The sequence below is a fragment of the Mizuhopecten yessoensis genome, unplaced genomic scaffold (assembly GCF_002113885.1).
Source record: "Mizuhopecten yessoensis strain PY_sf001 unplaced genomic scaffold, ASM211388v2 scaffold11133, whole genome shotgun sequence".
Taxonomy (NCBI): domain Eukaryota; kingdom Metazoa; phylum Mollusca; class Bivalvia; order Pectinida; family Pectinidae; genus Mizuhopecten; species Mizuhopecten yessoensis.
In genome coordinates, this window is record NW_018408896.1 from 1,382,192 (window position 1) to 1,409,339 (window position 27,148).

A 27,148-nucleotide genomic window follows, 5' to 3' on the forward strand; every position below is an offset into this window, starting at 1 on the left:
ACTACCAAATCAGTTTGTCAGATATAATCCAATCCATATAACTCAAAAAAAAAAAAAGATATTGATAAATTCGTTAAAATTGTTTACGTTCAAAAATGCCAATCGTGCCGTTCAAATTACTTAATTTAACTAAAAAAATATCCCGTGATATATCAATATTTCCAAATCAGATTGCTGTTAGCTGATGACAAAGGTCGACTCTCGGCTTCCACCATCGGTCTCAGCAGGCTGTCAGGCAGTGGATAAGGCTGGAGCAGAATGACACTAGCGGCCAGCATTGAGGACGTGTTATACAGTGTACGGCCACAGTCAGGCACTCACACACTAGAACTGCTACTACATCATCTCCTCGGCCAGTTTGTATGTTAATCTCAACTATATGATTGCTGTACATTATGAAGATGTGAATTAACTGAATGGTGAAGGCTGGTGTGAGATGATAGAAGCCTTGAGATGGACATTTCGTTATGACAGCAGACGACATTTCGTACTAAGATGTTTCGCGTGAGATTCTGTAGCACGTGATGAGAGTTATCCGAGGTGTACATGACAACATCTACCAGGTTAGTTTATATATCATTATATCTTTGAATAGTATGTATGGACAAGTGTGTTCAGATACTGTAGGCGCTAATTGATTGGATCGATTTTATCCTGCCTTCTAACTTTTAATCGAATATCCAGTAATTTGTGTCGGAAAGCAAAGGTCTTTTTTTAGAATGATATTTATATATCTGTAGATTATATCTATATATCCTTCGGCTTATATCTTTATATTTTTAGATTATATCTTTATACTTTAGATATATCTTTATGTTTTTAGATTATATCTATATGTTTTTAGTCTAAAATCTTGTATTTTTAGATTATACAGTATCTATAAGTGTTAAGACTAAATATTTAGATTTTGTAGATTATGTCTTACATTTTCACTTTTACTCTTTCATTGAGATTTCTCATCCAGATTTTGATTAGTTCTAATATGTTTTGAATGTAAAAAAAAATATAATATGAATACCGTTTTTAAATCAATTATTTAACTTTAAAGGTTTCGAACATTACTTTAACTCTTACGCATACCTATAATGTCCGTACTTTATTCTGTTTTCTTTTGAAATATGCTTTTGGTTAAAAAAAAACATGTGATCTAGTTTGACAATGATATTCTGGCGATGTTCCGATGGTTAGAGATGATCTCGCTGGGTTTTCAGGGTTTCTCGTGCGAACAATTTCGCGTCGCGAATACGCGGAGAAAAATTCGAGAAGCCACCGCAGGTACTCACGTGTGAGCAATGAGAAAATTGTTCAATTGATAAACCCTAAAAGCATTGTGTGACCAACCGTTTATCAGCTATATACTGCTACCTTATGCATTTCCCAATTCATAAAAGGTGAAATAATTAACGTATCTACCAAATGACTTCTAGGCTAGTTGAATAAGTTAACTGGTACTTAAAACTCTTACTCAAACGCCTTGGTTATCAGAGAAATCCTAGAGATGAGACGACGCCCTGGGATGACGTAGAAACCCTAGTGTTGACATGACACATGGGTTGACAGAGACAATCTTGAAATGACACTACGCATGGGTTGACAGGGATATTCTAGAAATGCCACGACGCCTGGGTTGACAAAGATATTCTAGAGATGACACTTCATCTGGTTTGACAAGAGATATACTAGAAATTACACGACCCCTGGGTTGACAAAGATATTCTAGAGATTACACTACGCCTGGGTTGACAAGGATATTCAAGAAATGACACTACGTCTGGGTTGACAGAGATATTCTAGAGATGTAACGACGTCTGAGTTGATAAAGATATTCTAGAGATGACACTACGTCTGGGTTGACAGAGATATTCTAGAGATGTAACGACGTCTGGGTTGACAAAGATATTCTAGAGATGACACTACGTCTGGGTTGACAGAGATATTCTAGAAATGCCTCGACGCCTGGGTTGATAAAGATATTCTAGAGATGTAACGACGTCTGGGTTGACAAAGATATTCTAGAGATGACACTACGCCTGGGTTGATAAAGATATTCTAGAGATGTAACGACGTCTGAGTTGACAAAGATATTCTAGAAATGACACTACGTCTGGGTTGACAAAGAACTTCTAGAGATGTAACGACGTCTGTGTTGACAAGGATATTTTAGAGGTGACACTACGTCTGGGCCGACATAGATATTCTAGAGATGACACGCCCCCTGGGTTGATAAAGATATTCTAGAGATGTAACGACGTCTGTGTTGACAAAAATATTCTAGAGGTGACACTACGTCTGGGCCGACATAGATATTCTAGAGATGACACGCCCCCTGGTTTGACAGAGATATACTAGAGATGATTCCTCGCTTGGGGTTGACAGAGATCATCTGGATATGGCACGATGTCTTGGTTGACCGATATATTCTGGAGATGGCACGATGCCTTGGTTGACAGAGATCACCACGCTTGAGGTTGACTAAGATAATCTGGAGATGGCACGATGCCTTGGTTGACAGAGATATTCTGGAGATGACCCCTCGCTTGGGGTTGACAGAGATCATCTGGAGATGGCACGATGCTTTGGTTGACATAGATATTCTGGAGATGACCCCTCGCTTGGGGTTGACAGAGATCATCTGGAGATGGCACGATGCCTTGGTTGACAGCGATATTCTGGAGATGACCCCTCGCTTGGGGTTGACAGAGATCATCTGGATATGGCACGATGCCTTGGTTGACAGAGATATTCTGGGGATGGCATAACGCTTGGGGTTGACAGAGATCATCTTGAGATGACACGATGTCTTGGTTGACAGAGATATTTTGAAGATGGCACGATGCCTTGGTTGACAGAGATATTCTGGGGATGGCATAACGCTCGGGATTGACAGTGATATTCTCGAGATGACACGATGCCTGGGTTGACAGAGATATTCTGGAGATACCACGACGCTCGGGTTTGACAGAGATATTCTGGAGATGGCACGCCCCTTGGTTTGACAGAGATACCCTAGAGATGACACGATGCCTGGGTTGACAGAGATATACTAGAGATGACACGCCCCTTGGTTTGACAGAGATATACTAGAGATAACACACCCCTTGGTTTGACAGAGATACCCTAGAGATGACACGATGCCTAGGTAAACGTTTATATTAAAGAAATGAGTACATGGTCATTATCAAATGTTATCATTCTTTTAATCTTTGTAGTTTCAACTAAAGGTTACGTTTGATTATTTCTCATTTCATTGAAAAAAAGATGAGGTGGCTTCCTTTCATCAAATCAGAAAAACCTTAAAATAAAAACGGTACTCTGCATTCAAATCTCATTACATCGATCAATGGGACCGTAGAAACGAAAGAGAAGTGCGAGGTATTATCCTTTGAACAATGAACACATCAGAGACACGTTTTATCACAAACACATTGTATTGTAAATATCGACCCATTCTCGTCATACGTCTATTCCGAGGAAGTTAGTTTATATATGTGGTGTATATCAGACAGTAATTTGTTCTGGTTTTGACAGCTGCCTGTTTTCTTAACGTAAACAAAGTGATAAGATTAATCAATCACAAATTTTGATTGCCGGTACCATGTAATTGTGCACGTTTATGTCTGCGTTGTTAGTTACGTCTGCACGTGAATTTGTCTTATCACCGACATACAAACGTGTGTTGCCAGTGGCATGCTCACGTGTATGAGTTTTTGTCAGTGACAATTGAACGTGAATATTTATTGTCCATGACATGAACACGTGTATAGATGTCAGTGACATTAACACGTGAATGGATGCCAGTGGCACGAGTACGTGTATGGATGCCAGTGACATGAACACGTGTATGGATGCTAGTGACATGAACACATGCAATTGATGATAATTAAATGCACATGTATATTTGTATTGTTAGTGGCATGAACACTTGTATGTGCTTTCAGTGACATTTACACCTGTATGTGTGTTGTCAGTGATATGGACATTGTATGCGTGTTATCAAGACATGAACACATGAATGTGATATCAGTGACATGAAAACGTGAATGAACGCATGTAAATGTGATATCAGGGACATGCACAATTGCATACGTGTTGCCAGTAACATGAACACGTGTATGGGATGTCAGTGACACGCACACGTGTGTGTGTGTTGCCAGTGACATTCACACGTGTATGTGTTGCCTGTGACATGAGCATCTGTATGCGTGCTAGCAAGACACGAATAGGAGTATTGTATTATTCGCGACCATCTAATGTGGGCAAGATGACTAAACATATCTAATCTAATTTTACGTACAGTTACAGTGTAAACAGGTATTTGTCCCGAAAGCCTCACTCATTGACACTTAAACCGTAGCTAGTCAAAAATTAATTAAATTAACCACATGTTAAACGCTGTGAGATAATTGTCCCGTTAAAGAGGATTAGATTCTACATGATTCCAGCGTTAATTTCCCAAGTGTGATATTAAGCAATGGTTTATTTCTGCCATAAAAATAAATCTGGTAACTTTGTCATCTTCGAAATTCAATTAAAAACCTGTTATCGAGACGCTTTGAAATCAGAATTGTAAATACATGCATATTGCCCCTCGTTGGGAGAATAACTATTTAGACAAAATAACTCGTTATAACAGCAAATTAGCACAGAACTCAACTTAAGTCACTAAAGTTAAATCAGGAGTCTGTTTCCAGTTTTTGATGCTTTCTTCGTAAAAAAAGTTAAACACATGAATAAGATCATAATTAGAAATCAATACTGGTTCGGAAATGTAGTGTAATTAATTCATAAATTAGATCTAATATGCTTGTCAACAGCAACATAAACTGTATGTTAACCAAGGTACATCAACACCAAAGTGTCAAACGGCCAGTCCAAGGATACTTGGGAGATGCGTCACTAGTTTAAACTGAATAAATGCCAACAACGTTAGTCGTCTTAAACGACGTGTGACGGGGTATAATAACAACTGTCAGTTTCACTAAGAATACATTGCGTACTCTCCCAGAATGCATTTCGTACTTTCCTAGAATGCATTGCGTACTCTCCCAGAATGCATTGCGTACTTTCCCAGAATGCATTGCGTACTCTCCCTGAATGCATTGCGTACTCTCCCAGAATGCATTGCGATCCCCTCAAACATGTCTGTAAGTCCCACATGGCAATTAAGATTATCGAAACATACGTGCACCAAATGATATAGTAAAACCATGAAAGTAATGTTTTCATTCTTAACATTTAAAAGTATTGTTTTGAATTTGTCAGGTTAGTATAGTTATGATGTTTTCATCAATTATTACATTGGATTATTTTAGCGGAACATTCGCTGATTATTATTTTATTATATTTCCCATGTTGTTTTTCACATGGTGGGGTAGTAACAAAATTTAAATTCACAACGACAGTAATGTTATTTCGATAGTTATGAAATTGACTGTTGTAGATACCATCGCAATTCACCAGGTTAGTATGGCTCGTCAATTCCTTCAAAAACTTTGAACAGACGAGTGAGTTGTTCTTAGCGCGAGTCGCCTGGCAATAATTTACACTGATTATTTAACAATTTTGCCGAAATGAAAAAATAGATACTTCTCTTGAAAATCATTTGAAGTTGTGATAGTTGACGCACAAGAAGCCACCATTTTGTTACGATATAACTAATTATGACCTGAAAGTCAATTGATAAAGATCGTAAGTCGTTTAAAAAAGTGAATGGAGCTTACGGAACTCGTGGATAGATTTAACAACCAAGAGTGTATGATCTAAAATTCACAATTTCTTTGTATGGCTATTTTTTCATTAAAAAATTAGATAAAGACATAAAACTCCCATTTTTCAGTGTTAAAGTTCGTAACTCTTACAGTAACAGGACTGCAGACAAGTATCCTAAAGGCGTTAAAACACTTATTCGAATTGCCTGTAATACAGTTGATAACTATAGTTCTACTCGTATAAGACTGAAAAGTACACTATCTATTCGGTTTGTCTGTAATACAGTTGATAACTATAGTTCTACTCGTATAACACTGAAAAGTACACTATCTATTCGAATTGTCTGTAATACTGGTGATAAGTATAGTTATACTCTTATAACACTGAAAAGTACACTAGCTATTCGAATTGCCTGTAATACTGTTGATAGTTATAGTTCTACTCTTATAACACTGAAAAGAATTCAGTTTAATATTGACATGTTTTTACACCATATATCACGAGAACATGTTGTATTTGTTTACGCTTTACCAATGTCACATGGAACACCTATATACAGGTGATATCAAAGTCTACTCTGACCCAAAGTTAGGTAGATCAAAATATAACCCATTGCAAAGGTGATGACAAGTCTTGCTTCGACATTATCTTTGCATAAAGATCGGAATTTCATTCACTTTTCTGACCGGAAGAGGATGGAAATAAATTGTTTTACTTTATACGGCTAGATGTCAAAAAGAAAAAAAGGAACCAAAGCGTTCATATGCTTACATAAAATGTATTGAACTGTTTATGATTGGAAATGGCTGCACTTTCTGCCTGTGCTTCATGATTTGTATGTACATTTACACACAGCGGACAATGTGTTGATAGAGCGTATAATTGTAAATTTGAGAAATAAAGTTGCATTAAAAAATAGCTACTTTATGACCCCTTAACAATTGGTAATTAAGATAAACATCTGTTTAACAAACTAGGAATAATGATTATTTTTCTGCCTCCAAAGTGGCATATGTTGTTCACAGCAGGTTGAGACAACGTTTATGTTGCTTATCTAGTACATTTATCTGTTTAACAAATTATGAGAAGTTTTCCATTCTGCAAGATTTGAGATTCACAATCGATACGCTATTTTCTGATTTAGTGAAATATGATGTGGCAAGTTTGTATTTAAAATGAAATCGATAGATTTTGCATTCAACATCTAAACATCTACTTAGGTAGCAGTGTACAGTAGCGTACAATGGCCATGGGTGATCTTGTTATACAATGAATAACCCCTGTAATATAACATGTATCATCATTTTAAAAACAAATCAGCACTAAAATTTGCATATACATGATGAAGTGGACTTTGTGGGCTTCATAATTTAAAAAAAGAAAAATCGAATTTGGTTTGATACTTCAGTTTTGGGAATTTACAAATCTGTTTCTACACAACAAAAGCTAGCTTTTCATGTAGTCTATTTTTGTACTCAGCACATGTGTAAATATTGTGAAAAATCCACCGGAATGACCTATGCTTAAGCGTAAGTATTTCTGTTACCGAGTAGGCGGTATTTAATATCAGACGGGTTTTTAAGAAAAAAGTTACTACTTGCGGGGGTCAAATTTTGGGTTAAAAACATGTTTTTTTTGTGCATATTTTGGTTTTTTTTGATGTGGTAACCATGATTTTCACAAGTTCAAAATCTGGGGGAAACAGTTTTTGAAAAACAAATCAGTCTTCTAAACAAAATGAAATCAAAATGTAGTTTATAAATACGTATATATATGTTGGTGTGTTGTGCAGGTTTAATTCACTATCCATGTTTATCTGAGACGGGCCTTTTATTTTAAGGGTCAAGCCATTTCACGAATAACGGACTACTTTACATCGAGTTGACAATTTTCTCCTTTTTTCGGAAATCGATATTGCCAGATTGTACATTTCCCGGGTAGCCTCTGGTGGCCTTTCAAACAAACAAAACAAAGAAGCATTTATCTTCGTGTTCACTGAAATGTCGAAACACAGTGAGGTTCTTATTGTATTTCGAATGCACATTTATTGTTTAAGTAAAAGCATATACATGTCATTGCAAAAAGGAAAAGTAGGTTAATATATGATTCATTGCAAACGGAAAAATAGATCAATATATATTTCATTGCAAAAAGAAGCGTATGTCATTGTTATTATAGACCTTTAATAATGACATGAAGGTTTTTATCAGAGAAATCCAGGAAAATTAGTTTGAAGTTTTACGACACGCTCTTGTTGCAAGAAATTGCAAAACGATATTAGAAAAATAATATGTGGCCTGTCTTTTCTATGGATGATTAGTTCAGCTGAGAGAAACACGAGGAGGTACTTTATTAATGAATTTAGCGCTGGTATTTTATGTACACAAGTTTCATTTTTGAAAATACTTTACGACATTTCAAAGCTGTTTTTATTCTGTTGTTAATAAGTGTTATTTTTGCAAAGCTGAAATTGATTGATATGATCTATCGCAATTTAGATTGCGTTCGCACTTGATAATCGTAGCATTAGGTAGGTCTTTGTCCTGTTAACCTTTACTACAGTTATCCAGTTGTAATACATGCCAACATATAACATCGAAACGAAAACATCTTATTTATATAGAAAGAAATATACTGTTTAACCTTAAGAGTTTTATATGTGTTTGATAGCAGTTCAATTTGTTCTGTTAACATTTTTGTATTTATAGTAGTCTGGTATGTATTATGGACATTTTTGTATTTAAAATAATCTACTGTTTATTGTGTTTTGATGTTTTTTGAGTAATTGAAGTAGTTTTAATGTTGAAAACCAGCGCACTAATTATTGTAATATTTGATATAGAGGAAACCGACCCGTTGTTTCTCCTAAAACTCACCTATTTCCAATACTCTGACATTTTCCCTTAAAGAATTGATCCATCAGATATAAATTACTTGTTATGTTTGGTATACTGTTACCGTATATAGTCGATAATTTCTTACATAAAAAGGTCATAATTCGTTTTGTTCCGGTTCAACAGATAATTAAGGACCACTTTGTCTTCACAGGGCTCACGTGATACAATTAAACAATTATATTTCATTACAGCGTTCTCTGTACCAGCACCTTCATGTCATGTACGGTCGGTTAAGGAAGCCTCTAGACGCAGCGGAAGTACGGTGGGAGAATACCCAAAGGGATATATCATTATTTGTGATTTATTATTGTAAACTTATCGGAGGGAAAATCAATATGCTTCTATTTTGATTTACAAACATCACGAAACTGACGACATCAGTAATTACATCGACCATTGTCTCGGGGCTGTCATGATAAACTCTTTAAATTGTATATGTCCGTCTCGCTCACTTATACATACTGGCTGCTAAATCTATTTACCGTAATCTCACAAAATAATCAGCTGTTGATGGAATAGTCAAACTGCTACATCAAACGTGTAGAAAGTGTGCATGTTTATATTCTAATGTGAAATGTGTTTGGTCTGTGATTTTGTATCTCAAAGTATAATTTTTTCTTTATGTACCGGTAGTAGTCATGAAATGCGTCATGCGATTCCAGAATCTATATTGTTCAAAACCATAATTCGAACTAAAAATCAATAAAACTAGGGCAACGTATAAGCAAAGAAATATTTACATAGAGACTATTGAAAAAGTACAATTCGCTGTCACTGTTCTAGCTCTAAAGCATTGCTTGGATTTGGTCCCGACTTGCATGGCGGGAATCGTCGACAAGACGGAGGACACTTGCCCTTCCGGAAAACCTGCAGGGCCCGTTTTCATGAAACCGTTCTCATGCTCAAGCAAGGATTCTGTGCTCAAACCAGCTTTCTTGTTACGCACTTAAATCATGTAAACAATTCAAAAAGTAAAATGTAAACATTGAAAACAGCATTCGGCTTTATGGCTCTTCAATGTTTTTCTTTATCATTGAAATAATAGATTTTTTAATTAATTTTTAACCAAAACAAGTAATTAAGCTTCAGCACAAAGGCCATGCTTGAGCATGAGAACGGTTTCATGAATACGGGCCCTGGTCTTGTATTCCTGGTCTTTAATTTAACTTTATGCTAATCTTTCCTTTACTCATATTTTCTTTCCAGTATTTATCGATTTTGATTTGGTATTTTTTTGATACTTTGAACTAATTGTAGAGTACCAAATTAAATGTGTAATCTAAACTCCATGGGAGAGGATACTGATGTGTAATCTAAACTCCATGGGAGAGGATACTGATGTGTAATCTAAACTCCATGGGAGAGGATACTGATGTGTAATCTAAACTCCATGGGAGAGGATACTGATGTGTAATCTAAACTCCATGGGAGAGGATACTGATGTGTAATCTAAACTCCATGGGAGAGGATACTGATGTGTAATCTAAACTCCATGGGAGAGGATACTGATGTGTAATCTAAACTCCATGGGAGAGGATACTGATGTGTAATCTAAACTCCATGGGAGAGGATACTGATGTGTAATCTAAACTCCATGGGAGAGGATACTGATGTGTAATCTAAACTCCATGGGAGAGGATACTGATGTGTAATCTAAACTCCATGGGAGAGGATACTGATGTGTAATCTAAACTCCATGGGAGAGGATACTGATGTGTAGCATGTTCTTCTCTGGAAAGGATAACGTTTCCCATTTTTTTGTAGCAAGGTAACTTTATTCCTTACGACTTACAATGCAGTGCATAAAATACAATTGCTTCAACGTTCAACAAGATACAAGATACAAGAAACTTTATTTAACGTCGCATACAGGTAAACAAGGAACGTTAGCTCTTGAGAGCTATAATCGCGACAAACATATGTAAAAATAACAATAACATATTATATTATAAGTAAAGGGAGATAATCACATATATTAATAAAAAAAAACACCAGTAATAAATCATCGCAGAAAAAGAAAGTATACATATCCCAGGTTTCTAAGTGATTGGGAGTCCCCTACCTGCAAAGGCCCCCGGGATATATATATATAAACAGTGTTAATATATGAAAAGCATTAAATGTGATCACAGATAAGTAGTCTTCAGAATAGGTAAATAAAAGACATAGTTAATAGTGAATGAATACTTGTATATCACACAAGAATTACTTAGGACTCAGGTTTAAAACACTATGAAGTAAAATATACATACAATGCTTATATAGCAACGAATAAAAATTGACAGAATATACACTATTATAGTGTGAATTAAAAATGATTCCGAAATCAATTAACAAAATTTATCAAGTTTTGTAAAAATTTATATTTTAGAATATTTGAAATTAAAGTACAAATAAGATGCTGCAAAAATATAGAATAGAATTAAAACATATAAGAAATGAAATAAAGACAATAAAAGTATCACACAATCCAAAATGTCAGGTGGCAGAGGTAACCAGGGCATAGTATGAAGTATCACTCTTTGCAGATATTGCAAAGGCAGATGGGGCCATCCAAGGAATGGACCAGCATCCTGAATACTTTGAAGTTTTTAACTTTTCGGAAGTCATTTGGAAGACTGTTCCGCACCCAAGCAGCTTCAAAAGCAAACGATGTATGTCCATACTTCACAGTGTTGACCCTGGGCAACTCTGCAATATTTTCTTTCCTGAAGTCATAATTAGACATCTTAATATTTACAAGATTATGAATATATTCAGGAGAAATTTTGTTTATAATTTTAAAAACCTCACAACCCGTTTTCTTCAGACGCCTTACATGAAGCCTGTCGCTGTTGGTATTACTGAGTAAGTGTCTGAAGGATGAGTTGTGATCATTATGTATAAACTTTAAAGCTCTTTCTTGTATCTTTTCTAGCTTTCTGACACTCTTCATGGAACGAGAGTGTCAGACTAAAGGACAGTAGTTAAAATTTGAAACAATAAAATAATTACAAATTACAAGTCTACCTTGTTTGGTTAAAAAATCTCCCAATTCGCTTTAAAATGGACAATTGCCTTGAGGCTTTCCTACAAATTTCAGAGATATGAGCTTCAAAGTTTAAAAATGAATCAAAGTTCACACCTAAAAGTTTGACAACACTGTCAGGAACAATATCTATTTCGCCAATACTAAAATACTGTATAGCATCTACCGAACGTTTCCCAATACAAATGACCTGGAATTTATCAGGGTTTCCTTTCATCTGTTTTAAATTAAACCAGTCTATTAAATTTTGACAGTCATTTTCACTATTATGTTTAAAGCATCTGGGTCTTTATTTGATTCACTGACAGTGTTGTCGTCTGCATAATTATATAATTTACAGGATGTCACATATAAAAACGTATTATTTACAAACCATTAAAAAGCAAGGGTCCTAAAATAGAACCCCCTTCAGCACTTCCAGCCAGTCACCGCATTTGGAGCCAATTTTTACCTGCTGCTTCCTGCTGCTTAGGTAGCTGAACACCAGGTTAACTGAGGCTTTGCTCAGGCCATAGGCCTCCAGCTTCCCGACCAACAAGTTATGAGGAAGACAGTCAAAAGCCTTGGATAGGTCCATCAGTATGGCAGCGACATACTCATGGTTGTCCAGGGCTCTATGCCAATCCTCAACAAGTCGCAACGGGGTGGATTGACACCCAAATCCTGGTCGAAAGGCAGCAAGGAAATGATGAAACACATTACTAAAAAGGCAGTCAGTTGATCACACATGGTTCTTTCAAACAATTTCGATATACAAGGTAAAATACTGACTGGTCGGTAGTTTTGTTTATCTAAAATATCTTTTTTCTTAAAATTAGGAACTACCTGTGCCTCCTTGAGTCTGCAAGGGAGCTCTGATCTATCAAAACAGTTGTTCATCATGTCGCGCAGAGGCACACTGATGTCAGTACAACAGGCTCTAAGGAGTTTTGAAGATATGCCATCGATACCAGTGGCCTTCTTCGCCTTCACCTAAGAGATAGCCTTTTCAACCACGAAAGGAGAGACATGATTAAAACAAAACTTTGACTGATCATTATTGTGTGCCCTTATCTCTTTTGAAATAGTTTCATCAGAAGAATCTTCTGTACCGATATCAGAAGCAGCATTTACATAAAAACTATTAAAAAAATTGCTGACCTCTGTTTGATCACTGATAATGGCCTCATTTTCCTTTTAAATTACATTATTGCATTGTGCAGAGCCCTTATTTGATAAAATAATATGTGCCAATCATTGTTAAAGAGAATCAAAATAATATCACTAAAACAGCTATGGAGAGAGAGAATGAACCGCTATCATTGTTACGATGCAAAACTCATACGTAACCGATTCATTTATAGAATGGTGACGTATCAATACAGAAGGGTTCATCACATTTTCAAATGTTCATTGTTGGTTTCAAGGACCGAACTCTCGTTTAAACTACAGTAAGACTTGATTTCAAAGTTTTACTTTCTACACAAACAATGTACTATTAAACGTGTCGCAGCGTTAAGACCGACTGGTCCATCTGTCAAGCTATGACTGAGTGACAAAGGGACCAGTCGGTCTTGAAATGTTGCGACACGTTTAATACGTACATTGTTTGTGAAGAAAGTAAAACTTTGATATCACATATTTCCAAACTGATTAATGTTATTGAAAATACAATATAACTTGTTTGTGTCGAACGTGTTTACCTCGAATACAGCGTGTGGCTCGAATGTTTCCCTCGATCACAGGGAGTATACATAACATATCCATATTATTTTACAGCTTGAAATGTAATCCAATTTTGTTTTCTCCAGGATCAAATTGGTTTAAAAGATGAACCCTTTTTTATTCCGTAATTCACATGTGCATTTCCGTTTTTGTATGTTAAATTTAGGAGAGAAAAACAGTCAATCAATTCTATGGGATGTAGACCCTAGGATAGGATTTGTTAAATTGAGCACTCGCTACATGTAAAACTTTTTGCTTCAAAAATGGAATTTATCTCTCTACATCACCCAGGACTGATGGATTCTACAAATCTAAGGATGTTGAAATGTTTCTCCATTAGAGTAATTTTGCTTAGTAATTATTGACAAACGACGAAGTTTTAAGTTCGTCTCCGTATCCTTTAGATAATTTCCCCCTATGATATTGTTTTTGACTATGCTATTCCTGTCAACCATAGGTTTTACATAACACGTTGTCATTTATCTCGATGGTGACGGAGCCCAGGCCTGTCGTCAGGAGCTTCCTGATTATATGTCGCCGTTTTTTCGTGTTTACCATAATTGCCTTTCTAATCATAGAGCCGCTTTCGCTATATAGTGAAAACCTGATAATCAATGCGATGACTGAATTCGTTTTAATAGGCTTGCACCGTTATCCGTCGTAAATATCTCTGAAGTCTGATGCAGATGCCTGTTTCGCTTAACATGATGAAATAATTACGTGGCTATTAAGGAAAACAATGAGTATAGAAAATTGACTAAGGATGTGTATAATGTCTTCACGCAATCCCAACGAGATAACAAGTGTGTTTAATATTTTGTTTTTGTCTTAGATATAGCGTGCGATACTGAAATATGGTGTTGAAACAAATATGTATTTAGTCAATTTTAAGAAAATTTACGATGCAGTTGTTATGGTCACTAACACTAAAAGAAATTCGCGTCAACTTTCCATGGAACTTTCCATGGAAAGTTGACGCGAATTTCTTTTAGTGTTAGTGACCATAACAACTGCATCGTAAATTTTCTTAAAATTGACTAAATACATATTTGTTTCAACACCATATTTCAGTATCGATCCAGAAACGAGTTTTAAAATCTGCTGAACCCCCAAACAATACTACATCCTGTATTCCAATCCCCTAGGTTCTAAATTCGGGGGAGATAAGCTGTAGTAAAATCCAGTTGAGAAATTCTTCATAAAAAGTTAGGGGCTGGTAACCAGTCTAGTAGGAAATATGCTGGAAGTAGTTAAATATATATACCAATCCCCAAACTAAAAAGTTTTCTGGGTCTGGTAACAATATTTTCAAAGAACCTGAACTCAGAAATATGTTGCTCCTGACATATACCGCTCCAGCTTTGACAGGCGACATCAGGAATTGAAAAAAATGAACTATAGAAAACCTTAACCCTCGCAGAACTTCTTTTATCTCTGTTTCACCTCATCTCTGTACTGTTTGAGTGGGTAGCCTTAGTATCGTATTGTTTGATTTTGTATCACCCCGGTACTTGTTGCTTCCATGCAGTAACCATCTCTAGTGCCTATAACATACATTCTTACATGTACATATACATCGTGTTTGTTTTCAGATATACTCCCGATAAAAAATCGTTTCGATCATAATGTAAATACATTGATATTAAAAATACCCAAACCTTCCCCCTCAAAAAAAATAAAATAAAAAATACGATAAGAAATACGAGAAAGCTTCATCACAAAGTCGCGTCTCCTTAACTCAAAGAGCATTGTCTTTGTTGATATGGTCATGCTATGGGTCGACTAGCACTAGATTTAAAAGTAAGCACTTGGCACATGTACAGCTCCTGCATTTGACGAATCACACATAATCATACTATAACAAAGGTGTCAACCAAATCTCCGCAAAATGTCTGCTCCCTCTTATTTACTTCAACAAAAAATCTCTGATCGAGTCCAGAGCTCAATTTTCCTCTGAAAATTCTGTTCTGGAAAATATAGATGCCAGTTGACAGACACCTTGAGGAACATCTTGATGGTAAATTTCGTCCAACACAGCCTACAAGATGCTTTTAATGCATGTCTCAGTAGAAACTGCTTTTTTAAGAGTACATTCCCGTGGCATTGGGCAACAATTATACGGCAGTTCTAATGCTACCGGATACATCAACCTCAGTTTAATGTCATTGTAAGTGACACAATGTTTAAGAGCCTGAAATAAAAATATGGTATATCTTCTGACGCATTTTCCTGTATCCTGACATATTTCACAGATATAAAGAGTGGCAGTGGGTAGTGTTTTCCTTAAAAACAACTCGATTTAGGTGTTTCGCAAGGATCGGTGTCGGGGTCAAGGAAAATCATAATACAAACCTTATCATCGTTTTGTTGATGGTACATAAGAGTGAATGTTCATCGGATTTCAGAACAATGAGGAGATATTCTCATTCCGACAAAACGTGTTCTTATTGTCACCAGTATATTGATGCAATGTCTTGAAATCGAACCGTGAAAAACCTCATCGTAATAAGAACATGCCTTCATTATGGTTTGAGTTGGTTCCAATCATATCAAGGCTATGATACAATGAGAAATTTTTAGGTCTTCTGGGGGTCTTTATCTAAGTTAAAATAACTAAAACAAAATAAAAACGAACAAATGACGTTAGTAAGTAAATTATTCAAGAGAAGGAATGTTGGCTGCATTAGTTATTTCCATACCAGAGATGCCTGGAAGACACTTGCCAATGCACTGGTGACATCTAGACATGACAGTAGAGATACACTCACTGTAAGGTATCTCTGGAACTTTAATGAAGCATCATCAGAAAATGCTAGATACAGCTTCCCGTCTCCCTCCGGATATGTAGTTCTTTTAGCTAATTTCAGCACGTTTTTGACGTCCGATCTCTTTAAAGCCGCTTTGAATCTTTTTAATCCTAGAGGAATTATTAAGGGTTCATAGCGTCCGGTTTTACTGTACTTTAATTTGAAGACCTTTGGTGGTTTTTTATTTTATTTCACCAAATGTCAAGGTTAAGATTCATCTTATGCAAAGCTCTTTATATGGATTCTCCTTTTTTGTTTTTATAAGATAAGGGAATCGTATATGCCCTTGTCTATTTGGACGCTTTGCTTTCACAATCAATTTTGTTATCACTCTAAGGTTCCCCGTAAAAAATTTAAACTTTTAAAATGAAATTTTATTACTGGCATAACTTCTTTAATAAGGCATTTTTAAAAGAAACCTATATCTTGCAGATTTTTTCAGAATAATAACAAAGATAAATAAATATTCTTTATCAACGATATTTTGGGACAAAAAAAATTCTTTTCAGACACTGGGATTCGAACACTTGATTTTCGATCGTATAACTGTAGTTCTTCCATTGCGTCGAGCAATATATTAAACCGGAAGTCATAAACTTTGGACGGAAATCACGTAATAATATACCCTGAGATATGTTAGATTCTTTAAAACATATGATAGTTGGCTGTTTTTTGGGTTTTTTTTTGTTTATTTCACGGACATAATTGAAAAATAAAAATAAAAGTTTCTGAAAGTGAATATGGGAAAGACCCGGAACCAAACCTTTGTTTTCATACATTTGACAGTATCGCCTATTTCGACGGTTCATCTCAGGATTTTACAATGTCATTCCTATGTCATGTAGTTATTCTTCAGTTCATTAAGTTAAAATGAATTTACTGTCTCTAAATCACATTCCTATTTCTTTAACTGCTAACTTTAAGGAAACACTTTTTCCAATTTAGTTCAAAGATTCATACTGTTTTGTCAGGGACTTCAAAGACCTCGCTTTTGTTTTATGTGATATAATACGTTTCAGTAATTACACATGGAGAAAACATTCCAAATACTGATATAAGAACGATATAAAACAGTGCAAGTTTATAGCATGGTTTAAGTGTTGTTGTTTTTTTGGAAAAGTCTGTTATCGTCACTGTTGCTGTTATCGTCGTCGTTAGGGTACTATTATTCGGTATCAGAGGACTTACGTCATTATCCCATCAACATCTAGGTTCTATAACGGATCGCTCTTCTGTAGGTAATGTTACATTACAGAAACCTATTTACCATAAGTAGCACTGTGTTCTATACCTTACTCCAGCACACCGAACACGTCAGGCAGGTATACTGACTTATTAGCGTGATCAGTGTACGTTACACTTAATCGATCCAGGCTCAGTCACCTGTAGAAAGATCTGTTTGTGCTAATCAATCTAGTCTATAGCTTATACCCCGCCGTCCTTTCACATGTTTTAAATTCAAATATGGCTTTTATTAAAGAATCGCGTTCCTACCTAGCTAATGCATTTTCTGATCAATAATACTTATTATAACCATACCTTTTTATCAGTTATTCTCCTACGGCTTCTTGGGTTAAGGATTAAATTTACAACAAATAGCTATAAATCAACCCTATTTGATCTCGCGTTAGAGTTTCAACATCAAACACAAACACAAAATAGACCGATGGATAGAATCGCCTTCTAAACAGCTACAAAGGTCAGCTCTATTTTGTTTCTATAGGGACTGTATAGGGACTATAAGGGACTATAAGGGACTATATAGGGACTATAAGGGACTATATAGGGACTATAAGGGACTATAAGGGACTATATATGGACTATAAGGGACTATATAGGGACTATAAGGGACCGCTGAATCCTAATAAACTGAAACAACGATAATCTTCTAGTGCTCTTAAGTTTCCTTTTGACATGTGNCCCCCCCTACCCAACCCAACCCAACCCAACCCAAAGTGATATGCTTACTAAGCAAATGTCTATTTATACAGCGAATCTCACACTTTGTCACCTCTCAATGAGGAAAAGGAAGGTTCAGTTTTCTGATAAGAGTCCTTATTTGATAACCAAATAATCTGCGCAGAGATATATACTGAGATAATACACTATCCGCCTCTGTAGAGTGTGATACAGACAAAGAACTGTTACCTATCTAACATACTAAACTGTGTACGTACTGACAGTTATAGGTAAATAACACACTCGTATGTAAGGTTGGTTAAGTATTAATTGTCAGCAGGGTATTAAGATACCAAACTTCTCCAGTACAAGACGCATTTGAACACCACCTTTAAACTACTTAAATATAACGACTTTACTATCATAAGATAAGTTAATCCACAGATACCAAACAACTTTATGCTGCTTATCAAGTATCATTCTCTATATATAATAAATAAATAAATACTTCATATGTTCAGTGAAAAAAATATTTCCACAAATGTTAATCTCATAAACCCACATATACCGTTTTACAGTATTAATTTTCACTAAGACGCGATGTTATTTCTTTTATTATGTATAATTAACAGCAGATCATATATGTCCGTTTTTCTGCAGTTCCCTGCATTAGAAATTATTTTCCTGGGCGTTTTCCAGCCGTTACACCCTATCCCCGTTATATAACAAGAAGAAAATCCAAAAGAGAATTCCAAAGTGCCATAACAATCATATTGCGAATCAATCAAAATAGGGCAAATATGAACAAAGGACAAATTTACATGCAAACCTTTAAAAATGTGCAAGGAGAAGAAGACCAGGTGTTCAGAGGGGTAAGCGTCGACCATACCCGACATGTAAATAAAGATCAAATCTAGGAAGTGTAACGTCCTTAAATCTGGAACTCGGGTAGATATCAAGTGACAACAAAACGACCAGAACACTTAAGAGCATAATCTAGAGCATCGACCTTCGTATCAAACGAAGCAAAAACATGTTTTCCTCTTGAGATCATGATGGCGTCCATACTCTTCACCAACTTGCATTTTATGAAACCCTGTATTGTAAGTTTGTCCGTCAACATCTATCATAACATAAGGAGCAACTTCTTAAATGTTGAATCAAATGCGAAATATACACACCTTAGGTAAAGGAATTAGGGATGTTACTATCAAAAAGGGGAAGTTTACGATCGGAAAGTCAGAATCGCTCTGCTTATGTAACACCTTAGAAGTTAGCCGTCCCTGGTGGTCATGCTGACAGTAGACTATGTGGTATATTATTTTCTTTTAATCTTGACGCTGTTGTATATTTTGGCCTTGTTAGTTGACTCTGTTGTTAATATCGTCCTTGAATTTTGACGCTGTTGCGTATTGTGACCTTTTATATAGACACTGTGATCGGTTTTGTTCTTGTGTGTTCACGCTGTGATATATATATATATATATATATATTCTAGTATGTTCGCAATGCAGTACTTCAGTTTCATCACTTTTTTTTTCATTTGTAGAGTGAGTGACGTCTGAATGTGTTTTCCTATGCTGTAACGTGCGTCATTCCTTGATTGAAATGGCATGTTGATGACGTAATTCCATTTGTCTTGTGTTTCCTCGGTTACCGTAGTTAACTCCTCCCGTATCGACTTTGAGTTTCAGTTTTACCTCCGTGTGAGATCTAACGCTTGTGGCATACTTATTATATAGCTTACTACCCGTCGGCCCTAGCACAGTATAAAACACTGCCGCCGTGAAAGCCTACACAGCTTATAAACCAGACTACCTTTAAGCCCCTTTGGATGGCGACACGATCAACATACATCACAGATGGAAACCGGCAGAATATTTTGAAAGAAAAATAATCTGTAAAATAAAATAAAGCAAATTGAAGCTACATCAAAGGATATAGAAAGACAGTTTGTTCTTAGAGACACCTTCAATGTTTGGCGTGTACCTGTACATTGTACGGGTAAGTTTACATTATAAGTATAAGTTTAACCCTTAGACTGCCACAGGGCCGATTTAGGCCGATTTTTAGGTTGACTAACGCAGGGCCGATCTGGGCCGATCGGCTTTTAACGAATTTTGACGTCACGCTCGGCATGATATGGAAACTATTTGTTCTGTAAGGCGATTTATGTTCAAATTTCATTCATTGTAAAAAATGATATCGGCATCGCAGACGCACATATCGTATACCATGGAAAGCTGAGAACCCGATCTTGAAGCTCGTTTTTAAAAGAGATGACATGCTTTCTCCGTTTTTTGAAATACCCATCCATAGAATAAAGGAAAAAGAACAAAATCACGACATCAAAGTATATATTGCGTGGCCGTTTATTGCATTTCACGCAGTTGAATATTCTAATTTGATCTCCACCTTACTTCCTGTTTCGGTGTCAAGTGATAGAGTATGGATATTTTTGATTTATTTATCTATTCTCTTGGACTTTATGAGAATATTCGGAGCAACGGTGTCAGCATATTAGAAACCATTCACGGACTTTCGTGCTTTCAGAGATGAAATTGAACTTTCAATTCCTCGGAGATATGACGTTGGATACGGCCAGTGGACATATGGCACGGACAAGGTGTCTAATCCCTTATATTTACATTTGCATGGCATTGTCACTATATAGCCTCTTTGAAAGCTGTGTCGTTGATGGGACTTTAAGTACCATGCATCACGAGACACAATTCTAAAGGGTATTAATACAACACTGACCGGAACTACACTATCCAATATAAATATAAACATGACGGCTGCTGAAATATCGCTGGGCATTGTGAGATTTGACAATGCCATTGTAAATTTATATGCAAAATTAAAAATAAAATTTGAAAAACTCACTTTTATTACAACGAAAACAAGACCAAAGCCTGCCATATCGTACAAAATGCACATCGGTTGAAATCACCAATGCCGGCAATGGAAACAATTTTAACGTTCATGCAATTTAGCAGAAATATCGTCTGTTACACTGCACCGATCAACAGGGGTTCGTTACAAATGTCTGAAATACACATATTATATAGACTTACTGACACGTATGTTACAGACCTACTGATATGAGTCACAGCACACATAAACATTTCAGACATTTGTAACGAACCTGTGCGTCATCGAAAGATCACTCACTTCAAACGCTATCAGTTTCACGCGTCTCGCATCCACCATTCCTCAGTTTCTGACGACATGTCAAATAACGAGGATTTTATAGAATCTACCGACTGTTGTCAGATTCCCATACAATCTACAAATACATTCACGCCTGGATTCTTCACAAAATGAGCAAAGAGAAAAGTTCGAATATACGTCCAAAAATAACTCCCTCGTGGAGGGCAAGGTCGGATTTACGGTGTTCACTGTATTTGTCCATGCACCAAATTTGTTCCGGTGGAAAATCGAAACAATTTAAAATCTAACTTTCAGCTCAGAGTTCTATTGATAAACTTAAATCACCCTATATACATATCATATGCAATTGTATTGATACTGAATTGTGGAATAAAATTGAAGTGTTTGTTAAAATTTCAAAGTACTACTTTGTTTGCCAATCAGCACGCGACAATACGCTGTTCAAACTATTGAACGAAATTGTGTGGACTGTCGATAAGGCGGCCATTTGTAATTTTAAATATCAATTATAAGTTAAAAAAGAACATAAGAGGCAGAGAAAACGTAAATATAAGTATTGAACTGTTTTTGTATGGTATTTATTATCTATTTGAATGACACAGCTTTGCAAGCAAACAACATAATGCGCACTAAGTTCAATGCTTAAATATACATTATCTGGTATCATTTGTTAAACTAACTAAACTTCTATTTTTTCCAATTTTAAAGGAGCTGTGGTTCTCTAAGTCGCTTCAAACAGTTACTAATAACATGTAACGACCTAGTTTGACGAAGATATACGTGCCTCGGCGAGCAAGAATCAGTGAGAATAGGTTATTGTATTATGAACTTGAAGACGTCAATAAAAAACACTGAAATAGTAAATATAATGTCGACTGAAATATTTGGTACTTTGTTTTGTTTGTCTTAGTTATGTTAACTTAATCAAACAATTGATAACTTACAAGAAGAATGTCTCACCTGTTGGTTGTCTCACAAATTCCTCATTAGACGTAAGTAAATATTATTGAAAAAAAAAATGGTTCAGCATCATGTTGGGACATTTGGACGCTACACAGCTAACACTAGCCAAATTTCAGTTTGTCTAAGGTTTTGCTGGCTATGATTTGCTATGAATGGCGTTACACATTTTTATTTTATTTACGTCATATCGGTATCTATTACGTAAACAAAATTTGCCGCCCTAACCATCACCCTATCCCAACAAATTAATTAGGCTTTATATTAGAATAATTAGCGATACCGAAAGTATCTGACAGTGATTAAAAGACGAATACATGTACAAAATAGAGAAATGACTCACCGGTTTTATGTGCATGTTCAACTGAACATTATTGCAACTCTTTTGAAAAAATGTCTTCGAAATCAAAGACTTCCGCCCTCGATTTTGTACTGAGCGTGTAACCCTTGGATTTCGAAATTGCAGGAAATAGAGAGCATCATATATGATTGTGTACAACAAATCGTATACACATTCTAATTCGTTGTCAGACACTAAAGGTAAAAATTTCCACATCTGCAAGTTTCTACAATATACCTTAATATCGGCCGGTATAGCAACATGCGCACTAACTGCTGAATTACATGTAATTATATAAAGTAATAGATAATTATTCAGGTTTTCCATAGAGGTATAACATGTGGTTCTAGGTGATCGTAATAGTTTTATATGATCGTTTGAATATGAAGTTATTCAATGTATTTTTCCATGACGTTTCCGTAGTAAACGTAGTTGGATCTACGCATACATTTTTGACGTCAACAACGACGTCATCATAGGACATTTAAAAACCACGCTGAAAACTTGACCTGACAGAAAATCAGAGTTTTCACTGTGGCAGCGAAACTTGTAGAATACTAAAACTGTATCAGAATAGTGCTATGTATCTCACCGAGTCCACATTTGGTCGACTAGGAGGCATGTTTTCTGATCGAGTCTGTATTTGGTACCTCGGCATTGATGTGGTTGGTCCATCAGTATGAATGTGTTTGGAACTTTTTTCAGATATCACTGATTTTCAATTGATGATGTTAATCCTTAATACATGTAATATAAAGGAGTCATAATGTTATTTCAATAAGAAACCCTGTCACAGCATTGGGGTTCTAGTGTCTGTCCGAGACTACAACAGCAGTCTGATAACCAAATTTTAGCCCGATAACTCAAAATAATCCCACAACCCCAATATCAGTCCGAGACACAAATATCAGCCTGATGCCCCATTACCATCCCGATACCTTTATAATCTTCCGAGACTCGAACATCAGCTCAATTTCCCGACTTCTTTTATCGGCGTATCCGGCTGATCACATTCCGCTTACGTCAAAGAATTTCTGAGAGAATTATAAAAGATCTTGACACACGATGGAGGTGGTGATAAAGGGAGAGCATGAGAGAATTGATACAACTTTACAAACTACACTGCTTACACATTTAGATCACCCATTTCCCTTTAACCTATACGTTTCTTATCTACTAAATTGGCAGGTAAAAGGTATAATTTTGGGAGAAAAGTAGGATCAACAAAACAATATCTGACGATGTCAATTATATAACATCTCATGTAACACATCAATATCAATCGGGCTCGTCAGTGACAGAAAAAAACTAATTTATATCGGTAACGCAAATATTTGGGGAGTAATCAACAACTACTTTTGATATATGATTGTGTTCGTATTTCTTAGAATCGTCGTAATTTGTTAGTAATTTTACGAAGGTTATTCATCTCGTAGAATATTGCATTTCAATACTGTTAAGAGGATATATATTGGATTTGGTTACTGAGGTACATGTAATAAGTACTGTAGTACTTAGTATATGTAAGTGTTATTATTATATCTCTACTGAGTTTTCCCTATATAAAAACAATACGATAAAATCTGCTTTTTCCCTTAAATCACTTAAATATCTCCATCTGAGAGCTACTCCCTCCACAAATTAGGACTACTCTCTGCCAGAAAGAGGACTACTCCCTCATGAATATTTGTAGGTGGAGCTTATAAGATTTCAACCAATGAAAACATTAAATGTGCTATTTTCCTCATACCCATTCTATAACTGTATATTATTGTATACAAGTGTTTTTTATAGACTGAATCTCATAGTCACCATTCTTTTCCTACCATATCTAGATCATGAGATCTAGTCCTAGCCACTTTTTTTAAAAGAGCTTGCATGACCCTACTCGTCGACGCTTCCGGCATTCCGTTCTGTTGAATAAGTTTGAAGTGAATTCACTGCAGTCTTTATAACTCTTTTGTATTTAAGCTACGTTTAGCGTCCAAAATCTGCTGTAACTCCTCTTTACTACAACAAAACGGCCTTCATCGGTGGCCATTTTCACTGTTGTCATTTGGTTCTGAAAATGTGACGTCACGAGCGTCACGGAGAAGGCCCCGCCTACCAATGTTTTCATTAGTTGAAATTTTATAAGCTCCGCCTACCAATGTTTTCATTGGTTGACATCTTATAAGCTCCACCTACAAATATTCATGAGGGGGTAGTCCTCTTTCTGGTAGGGAGTAGTCCTTTTTTTGCAGGGAGTAGTCCTAATTTGTAGCTCTCAGATGGAGATATTTAAGTGATTTAAGGGAAATAGCAGATTTTATCTTACTTATTGTTTTTATATTGGGAAAACTCAATAGAGGTATAATAATATACAGTTATAGAATGGGTATGAGGGAAATAGCACATGTATGGTCCCCCGAGGTGAAAAACTATTTCCCGAATATTTTTCACCAAGGTTGACCATAAATTTGCTATTTGCTATTTCCCGAATTACCCATTCTATAACTCTTTTATTATAACGAAACAAATTATCAAAATCAGTGATGATATCGATATTGTTATACAATATATATATCTCACTGAGGTAATCAGTACTGTAGTCCTGTAGTACTTATTATATGTTAGAGATGATGTCGATATTGTTATACAATATATATATCTCACTGAGGTAATAAGTACTGTAGTACTTAGTATATGTTAGTGATGATATACATATTGTTATACAATATATATCTCACTGAGGTAATAAGTACTGTAGTACTGTAGTACTTATTATATGTTAGTGATGATATCCATATTGTTATACAATATATATATCTCACTGAGGTAATCAGTACTGTAGTACTGTAGTACTTATTATATGTTAGTGATGATGTCGATATTGTTATACAATAAATAACTCACTGAGGTAATCAGTACTGTAGTACTGTAGTACTTATTATATTTTAGTGATGATATCGATATTGTTATACAATATATATCTCACTGAGGTAATAAGTACTGTAGTACTTAGTATATGTTAGTGATGATATTAATATTGCTATGCTAATTATGTTATCAATATTCTAAATAATTGCTTTTATGATGGAATCAATAGGGCTGTCATATAATGATTCATGATAATAGCCAATCTCAGAGTACACTGTGCTTTTCATATAATCAATCTATCTTTTATTTATTTATTTATTTATTAATGTTGTAATGACATACATGGATAAGGTATGCATGTCTCAAGTAAATGCCTAGAGAAACAATTTTCACGGAGACTTGAACAGAAGATCATACTTCAAACATGATCAATCAGGTAGATTTGCGTACGTAATACAGTGACCTACCTGTACTAATAGCATGTGTGGTTTGTGTATTGCCATGTTTAATATCGCTTTGCCACCTCCCGGTCTCCAAGTGACGTAATATAACTAATTGTATTACGCCCGTTTATGATATGTCCTACTTATAGATACAATAAAGGGCAGTCGTCAAGGTAAGCTGATATTCAGGTAACGACGACACCTTATTATAATTCAGTATTAGGTTATGGTATGTAGAGGAGACCAATTCATTTAAAGTGACCATTTCGGATAAATCTGATTCATAAAAGATACAAAATCGTTTGTCAAACACCTTCGGGGCCCACTTGTATAAAACATCTCAAAGTTAAGGAAAATCTCAAGCAATGTATACGTATTGTCTATGGGAAATCTTAGACTTGAGGAAATCTCAAGAGTTGAGATATGTTATAAAAGTGGGCCCTGAGATGCTAATTAGCAATATCTACCCTGAGTTGTCGTTCCTTACACCCACTTACATGTACACCTCTGTCTGCGGCAAAATGCCAAGATTTCGGCGAAGTCTTGAAACGTATTTTAGCTGGAGCTATTACGTCTGCCAGAAATGATTTACATAATCATTTGTTTAAAAAGTTTACGTCTCCAATTGTTTTTTACCGTAAGACAACTTTCAACACAAAATCAATAGGATTATGCGGCATTGTGTAATACCGTTTGGTATCTACGTACGACACCTAAACAAAACCACGTGGTTAGCACATTAAGGATTAAGGATGAGCATACAAGCTGATATTATCAGAATTTCAAAGAAATATGAGCCTGGTTTTGGATTTAGAGACGCCTTGGAATAAAGTGACATTTTGATGAACTTACATAATGATGAATTAGTCCAAGGGCGCCATATTCTGACTTTGCGTATTGCAGAGTTATCTTCTCTTGGGAGCAGGTGTTGATTGTTACGTCACTTGTTTGTGAGAGTAACGTCATCAATTTTGGAGAAAACGACGTTATTTTTTCGCACAAACCAATGACGTAACAATCAATACCTCCTCCCAAGAGAAGATAACTCTGCAATACGCAAAGACGGAATTGTACGGTTTCATGGCACATGACCTAGTGTTTCATGAGCAGAGGCTTAATATAGTATTTTTTTATGATTTTAGCCGTTGACAAAGGTATAAGTAACGACAACTCTGGGTAGAGATTGATGATTTATCAAATTTACGTCAGTAAAAGTCACACTTAAAACATATGTGATACTTTACTTATTCACATACAAATAGCATCATTATGCTAGCAGACTTCTTTGAAATTTTTTACCGAATCTTTAATCATTATAATCTTAAGTA

At 35.7% G+C, this 27,148-nt stretch overlaps 1 protein-coding gene across 1 annotated transcript in view; it reads left to right on the forward strand.

The window, feature by feature from the left end:
* The first annotated feature begins 228 nt into the window (after positions 1-228).
* LOC110466468 (prolactin-releasing peptide receptor-like) overlaps positions 229-27,148 on the forward strand; it is a 39,825-nt gene continuing 12,905 nt past the window's right edge. The window contains exon 1 of the mRNA XM_021522975.1: positions 229-563. The gene's annotated coding sequence lies outside the window, so the exon portion shown is untranslated. The remainder of the gene's footprint in view (positions 564-27,148) is intronic.